Source organism: Protopterus annectens, chromosome 2.part1 (genome assembly GCF_019279795.1).
Source record: "Protopterus annectens isolate FY-2018-M chromosome 2.part1, PAN1.0, whole genome shotgun sequence".
NCBI classification, from domain to species: Eukaryota; Metazoa; Chordata; order Ceratodontiformes; family Protopteridae; genus Protopterus; species Protopterus annectens.
The window spans coordinates 839,182,025-839,194,651 of NC_056729.1; positions in this window are offsets into that span (position 1 = coordinate 839,182,025).

The following is a 12,627-nucleotide window of genomic DNA, read 5'->3' on the forward strand; positions in this document are numbered from 1 at the left end:
AATGGTGGCAGGCCTAGGCTAGCCACCCAGTAGTGTAAACACTGGTTCTGGAAGATTGCCACTGTTGATGTGCCACCCTAACCCACATGTGCAAAAAATGGGAAAAAGGAGCTGTGGATGTATGGATGGATGAACTCTGGGTTGGTTCGGTGCACCAGTCAGGAGAACATCCAAGGATACCAGATACCTAGGCTACAAACTCAGTGTTAAACTACACATAATCTTTGAGTAATTGCAGATTTTTTTCTGGATGAAGTATGTTATTGTTTTTGCAGTACCCTAATCCTATGACTAACTTCAGTAATACCAGTGCTTATGTTATTAATTAACTGAATACTGTTCCAAGTTCTAAAATGCATTCCATAGAATAGTTCATCATTTCCAATAAACAGCTGCCACATACATATTTCTTTATAAAACAAAATCCTGTCGCAATGCTTTTAATTATTGTCATATTTAATTTTTACCAAGGAAACCAAAATTAGATTTATACATGATGTTTCCTTAAAGCTAAAGGCTGAGTCATTACATTTTAGAAATGTATGGATTAAAAGTGGGATTCTGAAAATCTTATATTGTACTACATCAAGTTTTTAAACTAATTTAAAGGGCACTGTATCAAACAAGCGACCACCTGTAATATGCCTACGCATTGTAAGGTTAACAATGCAGATGAATAGACAATGCACTAATTAAAAGTATGTTAGCTGCCTTTCTTCCATTATGGTTATACATACACATAAACACACATACACATTCAGATACATGCATGTGAATGTATGTATGTCTGTGTCTGCCTATATATATATACATATATATATATATATATATATATATATAAAAATGTGTGTGTGTGTTTTTTTCAGAGGAGGTCCAGGGAAAAATGCTCCAGATGCATGTCTTTGTATATATGTATATATATATATATATATATATATATATATATATATATATATATATATATATATATATATATATATATATATATATATATATATATATATATATCTATATATATATATATATATATATATACATATATATATATGTACACATGTATAATGTAATCGCACATATGGAGGGAAAAATACATATATATATATATATATATATATATATATATATATATATATAAATATATATGTACACATGTATAATGTAATCACACATATGGAGGGGAAAAAATATATATATATATGCACACATGTATTTAGGGAGAGAGAAGGAATACCCATACTAACTAAACTTGCAGTGATTCCTTTTTTAAAAGACCACAGAGATGTGCAACTTCTTGCACAGGTTCAATATTGAATACTAGGCTAACTGCCCTGACAGGGCATTTTAAGCATTGGCAACAATGCAAGGTCAGAATCAAGCTCTGCACCTTATGGTTATGAGGTGAAGACCTTAACCATTATGCCAAACTCACCACTTAGGCTAGGTTGTTCATACCATTATGGGTGGTTGTGGAGAGTGAAGGGCTGTCTATGCTAAGAAAGTACAATTGTGTAATAACTTACCATAATAGTAGATATGTTACAGATCACTGTTGCAGTATTCCTGACATATGGATTGCTACCGCTAATAGCCAGTCAGGGTACCAAAGCCTTACCTTTGCTAGGTCATGCACCTTATGCATGACCTCAGCTCATATGCATTGAAGTATAAGGATGGATGTACGAGTGTGGATCCTCGGGCTATTGCCAAGCCAGTGGCCTGAAAACTACTGAGAGAGGAGCCTGGTCAGCTAGAAGGAGTGTAGCTCAGATTGGAATGAATACTCACCCATACCCATGTAAGACTGCAATGGCTAGACCCAAGTGGGAGAAACAACTGAAGATGGAAGTTGGATATAGAAGAGAGGATGGATGGTGAGATGGAATACAGCAACAGTGATCAGTAGGGCGTCTGCTGTTATGGTAAGTTCTTACACATCTGTACTATGTCCTGTTTGAAATCACTGTTGCAGTTTTCCTGATGTTTGGATGACTCCCAGACCTGAAAGAGGAAGGAAGGGTGGTTGGCTATTGGGAAAGAAGAGTTCTCCAGCAGTCCAGACAGGACTGACTAGCAAAGGCTTTCCTAGACCTGATGAAAGCATTGATTTTGTAGTGTTTGGTAAAGGTCTGTACAGAGCACCAAGTGGCTGCCTCCCAGATATACCTGGAGTCTGTTAATTTGTGGACAGCCCGTGAAGAAGTGGCTGCCCTAGAGAAATGTGATTTAGGACAGGAAGACAAGGCCATACTGTAGTGTGAGTAGCAGAAAGAGATAGCCTTTGAAAACCAGGCTGCTATAGTTTGTTTGGAGAATGGCTGGCCCAGCTTAGGGGGCATAAGATACAAACAACTGGTCAGTCATTCTGAAGAATTTAGTTTTGTCCAGTTAAAATCTTGAGTTGCCTGGAAATGCCTAGAGAATGTAAGATCATTTCTTCATCCTGTTTTGGAGATTGGGAAATTAGGTAGGAAGGTGAATAGCCTAACTAGGGGACAACTAATTCACTGTCACATTCATGAAGGATGGGTTAGCTCTGAGAGTGACTCTGTCCTTGTGAAAAACAAGAAAGTGGTGAATGGCCATGAGATCTTGTAGCTCAGACAGCCCCTGGCAGAGGTGAGGGCTAAGAGAAGTATAGTTTCCCCAAGTACAGAATTTGAGAGAAGCGGTAAAGGTTGTTCCAAAGGCAGCCAGAGTAAGCTTTACTAACACAAAATTAAGGTCCCAAGAGGAGAGATGGGATTCCTTTGGAAGTCATAATGCAGAATCCCCCTGAGGAAAAGCCTGACCTCCAGCCTTGCCAAAGTGGAGGTCTAAGAAAGAGGCAGGGATTGACAGCAGAAAAGTGAGCTTTTATGGAAGAGTAGGCCAAGCCTGATCAAAGAAGTCTGCAGGGGTGTTGTGCCATTGGGACATGTGCTAAGAATGGATCGTTACTATGTCTGAAACACCAGAAGGAAAACATTTCCCACTTTCCAGTGTAAGATTTTCTAGTAGTATGCCTTCTAGCCTCTTGTAGGACTTGTACAACCTCTTCAGAGAACAGATCCCTTTGAAGGATTAAAATCCTATCATACATAGAATCAGGCTAAGGGAAGGAAGATTCAGGTGGAGCAGCAATCCTTCTTGCTGACTTATCAGCTGTAGAGGAATTCTCCATTAATTTCCCTTTCTCAGGTGAAATAGCAGTGGGGGCCAGTGTTGTGTTGGCCAAAATGGAACCAGTAATAGAAGTTTAGGGGTTTTCTTTTGTGCCTTGAAAATAATTTTTGGAAGAAGAGGCAGAAGATGGAAAACATAAAGGAACTTCCTTGTCCACCAGAAAGAGAATGCACCTGTCATTCAGTCTGTGGGAGAAGTGTCCCAGTGCAGAAATTGAGGAGCTTATGGTTTCTTGATGAAGCAAAGAGGACTATCTGAGGAGTGCCCACTGAATTGTGATGTGGAAGACCTCTCTGCTCAAAGTCCACTCATGGGAGTCCTCCGGGGAGTGACCTAAACAGTCTGCTAGCACACAGTCCTGAGATGGAATCCATATAGCTGTGAGTGTGATGTTCATTTGTTTGTAAAGCCCATGCCTTATGTGCTAACCTGCATAGTTGGTAAGACCCGGTATATTTCTGTTACTTATATGCCATGGGGCTGTGGTATTGTCTGTATATACTTGTAGTGGTTTCCAAATCTGAAACGCCTGCAGAAGAGCCCTCATTTCTTTCAGGTTGATGTGTTCCTTCAGGAACTACCATTACCATTTCCCCTGTACTTGGTGTGATCCTGTTCACACCCCCAATACCTCACCAAAGGAGTCCATGTGAACCTGTTGAAGAGGATGAGTGAAAGCTAATCCTGGGTTGTTGGAGACCTGCTCCTTACACCAGGTTAGCTCCTTCTTGAGACTGCTGGGTTGTTGCTATTGTATCTAGGAACTGAAGAGAGTGCTATCTGCAGTATTTCATGGTCTTACTTTGGTCTTGGAGAGTTTTGAGCAGTCTGCTTACCTGAGGGCCAGACAATAATTTTTTGTCCAAAGGTAAATCTAGTATTATAGATCTGAAATCCTTGGAGATAGGCTAACTGCAAAGCCATGCACATTTGTGGATAACAGTTCCATTGGCAGCTTCCCTAGAAGAAACATCCACAGCATCATACCTGCACCTAATGCTGTGTCTGGCAATCTGATTTGCCTGTAAAAGTAAGCTCTGCATTTAATGCTTAGAGTCTGTTGTAGAAGGATCCATGATACTTTGTCATTTGAGTATGGTAACTAATTGCCCTAAAGCCAAGGGGAGCAGAGGTGTAAACCTTCTTCCTCCATCTATCCATAGCCCTACTCTCTTTGTCAGTAAGTATAGCATTAGCACAGGACAGAAGCTTAGAGGACTTATCTGAAGAGAGAGAGAGAGAGACAGAGAGATTGCAGAAGAGTCTGGTACTGGATTCTTATACAGATGTTTAAGATCATCAGGAACGTTGTTAAATCTGTCTGGTCTCTTAAGAGGTAGTGGTTGAGAATCAGGTGCAGAAGTTGGACTGAAAGCTGTCTTGGAGAACTTCAAGGTCACATGGGAATACAGAAGGAAACTAAAGGAAAGAATAATAGAACATAAGTGAGAGATATGAAGACAAATACAGCAGAGTGCATTAAGTAAGCATATTTTGGAGAAAGGTACTGAGCACTCCTTTAAATTTAGGGTGATGGAAACAGTGTATAAGCTAGCAAGGGGGGTGATGTTAATAACCTTCTGGAGAATAAAGAATATGCATGGATCTTAAGACTGCAAGCAGATGTATTACCAGGGTTGAATAACATGGTTAGTATTAAGCCAGTTTTAGCAACTAGACAAATGCAACTGCACTAGGTATTTTAAATGTGTGTATATGCATATATATGTATTTTTTTTGTATATGTGCAAATAATTTGAACATGTAAAACATTTTTGTAATAAATATTTTATTAGATAGAATTATTTAAGTATATAGTTCTAGTATATATTTATAAATTGAGTTGAAAGTATGTCTGAGTACTTTTTAAGGAAACATTTTAAGGAACTGCTATATTAATAAAGTAAAAATGTTAATTGAATTATTGTAGAAATAATGTGATTAGCTTGCTGTGCTCACATGATTTTACTCTTGTTTTACAAAAACTGAAAGAATGTTACAAATTGTATATTGCACTGAAGAAGGATTTATATCCGAAAGCTTTGCTGTAATAACGTATTGACGTTCTTGGAGTTGGAATTTTTCTATTATTCAGCTTTTATTTTATAACTTCTGGTTTATCACTACATCAGCCTTTGGTCTTAAGGGAATGGAGAAGGGGCAGGGGCACCCATCTCCAAGATGGTGTAATATATTTTCTGAATATCAGAGATCTGAGTAGATTGCCAATCAAAATGTTAATTCATGTCCTGTATAGTCTCCTCAAAGGAAGCTTCCTAATACGGGAATCAGGTGAGAGGGAATCTCCTTCATTGGAGGAGATTTGCACTGAAGAATGCAGCTGAGAAGAATAGTACAGAGGTTGGACATAGTCATAGCCCAGATCCTCATTAGAAGAAGAGGAAACCAGGATAGGTTTTAAAGAAATAGCCACAGCAATCCTTGTGAGAAGTCTATCCATTCCTTTCTAGCTGTTGAGGCAGAGGGCACATGCTAGTCTTTTGTTTTTTCCTTTTAGGCAATATTTCCATCTGGATGAGGTGCAGAGGATTGGGACCATGTCTGACTTCTATTACACAGCCTGTGATATCTCCCCTAACTAAAATTTGAGGGATACCATGAGATTCTTTTGAAATGATTCTTGGTTCCTCAGACATATCAGTAGTCTGTAATTGTTCAGGAGTCATACCAGCCTCCTATGGGGTCTCAGTAACAGGCAACTGAGAAGTAGCCAGACATGCCATGAGTTCTATAACCTAAGAAGGTATGTCAAAGTCATAAATATTGGACTGTTGCTTCGTTCAAGGCTTCTTAATATTTTTCTTCGATGGCAGAGAGACATTCGAGGATGTGGCATTTATCATCTTGGAGTGGGTCAAGCGTTTAAGATGCTGGACCTTGAGAAAGGTATTGAGAGTAGAAAGCCTAGACCTAAGGGGTTTTGGAACAAATAATTAACAGATAAAGACAGATTTGTGATTGTACTCCTGGCCTAGGCAAAAAGACAATTAGTATGCAAGTCCTTGTACTGAATCTGCCTACTGCACTCTCACTTATCCTCTACTAGCTGACATCTACAACTTTCACAAAATATTGTAAGATAAAAATGAAGGTTCCCCAGTTGGGCACTTATCTGGATAAATGAGCAAAGCAAATGTACCAATGGCCAGACAGTGAACAGTTTGACGGATGCATGACCAGCATTCAGGCTGGCATTAAGATAGTCTTAGGACCCATGCTAGTATGTCCATTTTTATATCCCAACACATACAGGCTGAGGACATGCATTGGACATACAACCTAGGGAAGGTACAGCTTTGGTTCTCCAGACAGATGTTAGCAGTGACAACCCATATGTCAGGAATTATGCAACAGTGATTTTAGTAAGGACATCAACACATACTTATGAACAACATGTATGAGCTGAAAATGTGTATCAGTATTCCCAAACAGTGACCAGAACAAAATTTACAATGGAATAATTTCTCTTCACATAGAATGGTTTCCAAAGGTGGCATCACAAATGTAGTCAATATCATAATATAGCAATAACCCACGCCTGGGTGTGGGTAATGCTGGATTTACCCATGGTTGGTGTGGTTTGGTCCCGAGGGTGAAGCCCGAGGGACCAAACAAAGACAACCATGGGTAAATCAGCATTACCCACACCCAGGCGTTATTATTATATTAATGACATTATTTAAGAAAAGAAATAATTACTTTTCTTAAATAATGGCATTGTATAATGCCTCTTTGCTGCCCTTCCGCAGCTGTCTGGTATTCCACGGTAGTTCTGATGTACTGCGCTTGTCTACGCAGTACATCAGAGTTGAGCAAAAGCAACGGAGAACGCAAGATCTCCGTTGCTTATCTCACTATGTTAAATGGGTTTAACATAGCGAGACAGCTTTAAAATAAGCAACGGAGATCTCCGTTGCTTATTTTAAAGCTGTCTCGCTATGTTAAACTCATTTAACATAGCGAGACAGGTTTAAAAAAAAAAGCAACGGAGATCGCAAGATCTCCGTTGCTTTTTACACACTGTGTCGCTATGTTAAAGGAGTTTAATATAGCGAGACAGCTTTAAAAAAAGCAACGGAGATCTGCGTTGCTTTTTTTAAACCTGTGTCGCTATGTTAAACTCTTTTAACATAGCGAGACAGTGTTTTATACTAACGGAAAAAGTCCGGGCGACCGGACCTTTTTCCGTTAGTATATTGAGGGATTTACAATGGGCACGCTGATTGGGCTGGCCAATCAGCGTGCACGTTTTAGAGGAGCATTGTATAATAAAAAAAATAAAGAGTCGGAAGTTTTGTTTCTTGCAGCATTGTATAATACATAAGTATCACCTTTCATGCATGTTTTCAAATTCAGCTAACACATGGAACAAGTACTATGGTCATGTACATAGTAATCACTCATCTAAAAAGTGAAACAGCACAACTGATTTGACATGAAATATATATATTTGCCTTGATAGCTACACTATTTCCACATATAAATGTAACCACAGTTATTTGGGCATCTCAAAATGCTATAGACATCCATGACATATCGACTGCAATGCTTTGCTCTTTATCACTACATTGCACCAATGAATCTCTGAAGCATCAGGATTTTGGAAATGTGTGTACAGGTAACACATAGTGCCAATGTCCACCAAACATTGTTCAGTCCAAAGGTATGTGTCACAATCCATAGACCTTGTTGAGGAAGCCAGTTGTGTTGGTCTAGAAGGATAATACCTTTACTATGACCTAGCCCAGTTCAGTTATCAGTCCAAGCACTTTTACAGCCTGTGAAGACAGGGGATAATGATGAGGCTATGGCTGCACAACTTTCTTCAAAAGAGGCAATGGGATGATGAGCTGGTGTGAGGTAGGCCATTTATGAATCCATTGGCCAGTGTAGGAGAATTTGTACGCTATGGAGAGGTGTCACAATTTTAGCAGGGGGGTGTGGACACAACTAAAGAAATGTTCTTGCCTAACAGTTAACTGTGGTCATCTAAATTACACCAGCATGGAGGAGGTTTGGTCACCCGGTACTGTGCCATGAAATCTTCAGTGAGCAGCAGTGCCATCTCCCAATAGGTTCATAGGTGTTTACTAGGTTAATGGCCCTGGAGCCTTTACAAGCATAGCCCATAGGATTAACCTGGCATTGTGCCTCCCGACCTTAGTTCCCAGTACCTCTGTCGAGTAGTGCCACTGGAGTGATCCCTGGGGTAAATTTTCTATTTCCCATGCACTCATCAAGATTTCTCTTGAAGAAGGCCAGTGAGGTGCTCTGTTTGACATGTATGGGAAGTCTACTCCATAGCATGGGCAGTCTCTGGGTTATGAACCTGTCCCTCCAGCACATTCTGTTGATTGTGGTAATGAGGCTGAGGTCTCTGGAGCGTGTGGTGTGGAGGGATTGTGATTTCTTTAGATGTTGCATTTCTAACAGAGCTGGGTGAGACATGGCTTTGTAAGCCAAGCAGAGATCGCCTGTAAGTGGGTGATATGAGACAGGCAATAGTTGGGTTTTTTTGACTCTGTCCATATAGGACATGTGTTTAAGGCCTAGGATCCTCTTTGTGAGGTACTTTTGCAGACTCTCCGGTTGCTGCAGGTGTTTAGTGAGGTACATGCTAAATGGGGCATTGTACTCAATGATTGGCCTAATGAGGGAAGAGTACAGGGGGACAATGACATCTTCCTTCCTGGATGCAAAACCCTTGGTAATGAGATGTGCTACATAGAAGGACTTTCTGACCACAGTGGCAAAGTGGTGGTCAAAAGAGAGGTTACTGTCAACCTGTGTTCCCAGATCTCTTATAATGCCTTTTTGTGTTCAGTGGACTACCATTGATGTGGTAATCCATGGGAAACAGTTATTTTGTAAAGGGGATGACATTTTTTGGCATTGAGTTTAAGGCCATGGTTCTGACACCAGTTGTTGGTCTCAGTGAGGCCTTTCTGTGGGATGTCAACATCACTTGGGGAGTTGATAATAGCTCTCAACTTGCAATCATCTGTGAACTTTGTCAGCCAGAGTCCCTTTGTGCTGGCCTGGACTTCAGAGAAATAGATAACGAACAGGAGAGGACCCAGCACCAAACCCTGTGGGACTTCACTAGTGACTGGTGGGCAGTCTGACTTGGAGTCAGCTACTTTCACACTGCGGGTTCTATCTGTGAGCCAGTTTGCAACTCACCTAGTGATATAGGAGTTGATGCCTAGCTTAGTGAGTTTTTCCATGATTCCTTAATGAGGAATGGTATCAAAAGATCAAGGTAGGCTGTATGAAACACCTTGCCTTCATCCATAGCTCTGGTGACTGACTCAAAGAAATCGACCAAGTTGAGCAGGCGTGATCTACCCTTCACAAAACCAAACTGTGTGGGATCCAGAGTTTAGAGATTCCCTGTGTCGTTGTTTATTAGGTCCATGATGATGCGTTCCATAGCTTTGCATATCAGACTTATCAAGCTAATGGGCTGATAGTTCCCAGAGTCTGTAGTCGCTCCTCCTTTGTGGAGAGGGATGACTGCAGCAGTGCACCATTCAGTACGGAAAAAGCCTGAAGTGAGGCTGTGATTGAACAGGGCACACAGGTGAGGTGCTAGTTTACTCTGTAGTTCATGTAGAACACAGCCAGGGATATTGTCAGGTCCCATAGAAGCTGTATTCTTGGCCTTGGACAGTGCTGTTTTAACCTATGCAGCAGTAATACTGGGTGCCTGGTAATCTACTGGTATTGTGAATGGTTCTTTTGGTGGGGGGAGAAGGGTAAATTTGGCACTGAATCTGTCGGCCAGTATATTGGCAATATCTGTTGGCTCAGTATAGGAGGTACCATTGTGCAGTAGCTCCGAGCAAATCTGGGTATTGCCATGGAAATTCTTTACATAACTACAGAAGGCATTGTGGTTGTCTTTACTATCTGCTGCAATTCTGTTTTCATAGCTAGCTTTAGAGGATTTGATGAGGGATCTCAACTTTTCATTGAGGCTGATAAGGGAGTTTTTCCAGTCTTGGGATTTCACCTTATTCTGTATCAGTTTCCTCCTACTGCTGTAAAGTTTGTTTATGGCAGGGGACCAATAGATTGGCTTCCTTTTTTTGAAGGAGAGCATCCTGGTTCTATTGGATATGGCGAGATCCATGCATTTCTGTATGTGTTCATACAGTGCATTGGTGTATGGTTCGGTGGTCATGGAAATATCCTCCATTTGCATGGTTACCGTGAAGTTAGTCACTGTTCTCCTTGTTTCACAAGTCCATACCACTTTATAATCTGGTGGAGTGTAAATACCTGGGTGATACTGTATAACTGTTGCACTAGAGAGATAGAGAATGGCTCAGGAGAGGCGCACTTCAGAAGTCATCACATCCTGCAGAGCCACCACAGATTTACAGAAAAGAGAACCACTTCCTGCAGGTGAATGTATAATGCAGGACATATTACCAGACTGAGAGTTGAGCAGAGTTACAAAAATGTCTGACTTATGCAGGTATGTCTTGAATATTTTGGCAAGTTAGAGGACAGTGCACTATGGTCATACATAGTATACATACAGCTATATGCTAACATGTTACAGACTGATCACTATGACCATAAATGTGTATAATATCAAACGGTGTAATATAATGCATAACAGAAAGTTGATGTTGGTTCATGTTTATTAGTAATGTAATTACTATGCACACAATTAAGTGTAACAATATGGTCACATAGCACTCCTATTCAGTACTAGTAGCTGTACTAACCAGTGTCTCATACTGTTATAAAAATACTTCATCATGCCGGTAAAGTGTAATTTTGTGAATAAGGAACTGAACAGCTTTGAGTAGTATATTATTTATTCAGACATGAATACGTGTTGCGTACCAGTAGGACAAGTTATATAACTGTATACATGACACCCAGTGCATTCCTACCAGTGGTAGAAACAGATAAAATAAAATGCATTCAACATGCATTATGTTTACATAAACAGTTTAGCATTCATATATGTAATGAATACTAGGGATACGTTAAACAACGTCTGACATTTTTTGTTCTCTGTGGAAGTGTTGAGTTATTGTCTGTTCTTAAGCCCAGTACAGCAATGTGTAGTGTTTTTTGAGCTCCTGTATGCATTGTAATGTTTATGGAGTGGTATGTTATTGATGGAATTGTGTTGTACTGATGTGTTATGTGTGCAATAACCCCTACTGATAACTGTTGGAGAAATATAAAGTGGTTATTTTCTTCTAAATTTGTGTGATGTTGCAATTTGTTTTATGGGAAGACATGCTGTAATAAGATGAGTAATGATATGTCGAAAAATCAGTTAAGAACATAAAGGGTACTACTGACCATGAGACTCTAAGAAAGCAATCACTTTTATGTTGGTATGCAGCTTATGGATGTAACCACCGTTAATTTTGCATATTACACTGCAGTCTTTGTCATAATAAAGTTTGAATATTATATTTTGAAGTTAACACTATATATTTCCAGCATAGGTATATACAGCTATACAGTTAGTTATACAGTGAGTGCATTGAGGACATGCATAATGCACTTTGAAATTACCAATATTTCTTTTGTGAGATTATTACACCAGTTTTAATTAGTGTTATAAAGCATGTTTTGTTAATTTGTCACATGCGTTTTGTTGATGGTTAGTGACTTGAATGTTTAAGTGCAAAATATGTATGTGAAGTGACCTTTAATGGGTAATATATCAGCCATTCATCAATTGTTCTGTGTTATTTATTGTATATTGCACATAACTGTCTTGTACAGCTTGCTGTCTAAAAGTAATTTAACTGCACTTAAAAACAAACAGCTACAGAAATTGCCATAAACCCTGAAAACATACAGAGATATTCTTAAATTAATATGAAATGATACAAAACTTAGTTAACATTACATTTATATTTTGACTATATGCGATTTTAATTTCAATTATGGTACTGATATATGCTTGTACAGTGTGTGATAATATAATATATTATAGTGGTATCAAGTACATTCTGAATATACATTAGGAAATAATTATGTCACTAGATCATGTGTACTACATGTTTATGACAAGGATTCATGGGTAATGTTCAAACTATAGCTAAACACATCACTATTGCACTTTTCTGTCAAAATCTATATGACACAAACTTATGGGTAATATTCAAACCATAGCTGAACACATCAATATTGCACTTCTGTATTCTGACGCATAGGACATGGACACATGGGCAATTTGCACACTATAGCAGAACACATGACTCTTGCACCTCTATATCCTAACATGATGCCCAAGTGGATTTATGAAATGTAACACCGGGCAGGATTCACGAAGCCTCCGTGTAAGAGTTATAACTCTTACAGGGAGGCTGCAGTTAAACGGAGTGATGTCAGCATGCTCTGCATATTCATGAGAGCATGCTGAATCACACCTAAGGCTAACACGGTCCGTGTGAGACAGTA